The 2500-nt window shown below is 32.4% G+C and overlaps 1 protein-coding gene across 11 annotated transcripts in view; it reads right to left on the minus strand.

Annotated features, from left to right (window-relative positions):
• The window catches only part of FOXP2 (forkhead box P2), a 668538-nt gene that overhangs the window by 80305 nt on the left and 585733 nt on the right, over window positions 1-2500 (minus strand). The gene's annotated exons all lie outside the window — the stretch shown is intronic.

The following is a 2500-nucleotide window of genomic DNA, read 5'->3' on the forward strand; positions in this document are numbered from 1 at the left end:
GTTTCCAGGCAAGAGTACTGGAGTGGGGTGCGATGTGCAGTGTACTTACTCATAAAATAGAACCACCATCTTCAAATTATGTATAAATATATATATATATATATATTATACATAGTACTAGAAAAATATACACAGTAATACATATTACTACAGGAGTATATATAGTAACTAATATAGGATATTTGTTTATTTACTTATATACCCCCAGAAAATAGCTACACAAATAGGTCCTCTCAAAGAAAGGATCTTAAGTTTAATATTATAGCTTATCCTTTAAGCATTTTCCTATTTCAAGCTAACTAAACTTATACCAGGAAGTCCGGAAATATAAAGATTACTCAATGGTTATTCATTAATTTGAAAAAAAGTTAAGGTATTTTGCTCAAAATGTTCTTTCTACCATTTACTTCCCTTTCAAAGTTGTGAATAAAGAGCTGAAAAGGATATGAGGAGAGTGAGAAAGAAATAGAGCAGAAAAATGAAGCAAGGAAAATGCAAAGTAAGGAAAAGCAGGGAGAAAGTCTGACAGGAAGAGAGAAATTCTGTAGAGAGACAAGTACAGGTAAAGGCTGGCAAAGAGGTGAACAAGGAGCCCTCCTACACAGAAGCCTGGGGCGTCCATCTGCTCAATGAGGTGGCAGTCACACTCTTTGAAGACATATACTAAAGTCTTATACTAATCAGGAATCAGACAACTTGTCAACTTGCCAAGTTTGCAACTTTGAAAAAGCAATCATTTCTTTCCTAGAAAAAACAATTCATTTTTACTGTATTTAAAAGCAAGTATTTATATAAACACTGGTTTTGAACAAATTCTTAGAACAACATGTGTCTTTGAAAAGAGAAAATAGGAATCATAGACATGGTTCACAATTTATCCTGAGCCATTTTTAACACAGTTCAAACTTTTTGAGTTTGGCACTTTATGTCATAAAGAAAGGAGAAATTAATAATGAAAACAAATTTAGAAGAAAAAATAGAGAAATTCAGGGTGAATTAACTCTTCTCTCTTAAAAAAAAGAGAAACACTTATACTTCATATTTCATACTAAAGAAAGAGTATTTTCTATCCTTTGCTCTCTTGAAATATGGATTCATTATATGTCATTTTGTAACTTGAAGGGAAAGGATCACTGAATAACAGAAAGGAACTCAAAAGTAATTTTAAAAAATGTTCCTGAATTTTTTAGAACATACTCTCATACCTTTAGATTACTGTACTTGAAAATATCATAATAAGGCTTTCTGAAATGTATGCTATAAAATTAACTGATCCAATAGGTGTCGAGCTGTTTAAAAATTTAATGGACAGTTTACTTAATTGTTCTTTGATAAACAAAAAGAGATGGTTAGACAATAGTTTGGGAAAAAGAAAATCTATATACAAAAAAGCCTTTTGTTCCAGTAATCATTTGCCTCATACTGTCTCCAAATAACAAGGAATCAAACTGAAATGAAAGAACAGAGAAAGAGAAGTTAACTTTTAAAAGGGCTGCCAATCCAGATAAACACACAGATAAGTAGGTAGCTAGATCACATATACATAGGCAGTTCGACACATACAAAGATACCTTCTATAGAGTCTATCATGTAATGAGAAGCTTGCCACGTTTCTTACCACTTTTTAGCATATGGAACGCTTTCACTTAAATTATCTCTGTCTGCAAACAAAAGTATATTATGTGTAACTGATAACAAATGTACTTGGTAATAAAAGTTTTAAGAATGCAATAATACAATGCAAGTTTTCAGTCAGGTTTCACCTTATACAAATTATGTTACCTATATCTTGTTCGTAGTCTGACTGATTTGGTGTATGCTGCTGCTGCTGCTGCTAAGTTGCTTCAGTCGTGTCCAACTCTGTGCGACCCCATAGACAGCAGCCCACCAGGCTCCCCCGTCCCTGGGATTCTCCAGGCAAGGATTTGGTGTATAAGCAGGGCTTAAACAAGTTCTCTATCTTTGCATTCTTTAGAGTTCATTAGCTCTTTCACCATGGTTAAATTAACTGTTTTTTTAATTCTTAAAATGATTTGTGAGTGTTTTCCTTACATCTAAAAGTTTATGACAGAAATAACCATCAAATCAACGTTATTCTACAATCCTATGTATCATACTTATGTGATATTCTGAAAATTTTAAGCATTTTCTGACTTACTATCTAGGACATTGCCATCTAAAATTGGCAAAATACAGATATAAGGATGGATATGTAGGTGGAAAAAAGGTAACTAACGGAGCATTCTACTTCCATATGTACTAAACACAAACTGTAATTATACTTATAGGAAAGCACAAGTGCACTTCTGAGGGATTTCTAACATTACAAATAAGCCAATACTATCACTTCTAAATCCACATTACATAAACTCATCCAAAATAAAACATTTGGGGCTACTAAAAATTAAAAATATTTTATTAAGTAGAAAGTTCATTTCTCCTACAACAAATGTCAATTACATGTTATATGTAGACTGCTCCATTGGCCTTGTTTAGAATA

Source organism: Bos javanicus, chromosome 4 (assembly GCF_032452875.1).
Source record: "Bos javanicus breed banteng chromosome 4, ARS-OSU_banteng_1.0, whole genome shotgun sequence".
NCBI lineage: Eukaryota > Metazoa > Chordata > Mammalia > Artiodactyla > Bovidae > Bos > Bos javanicus.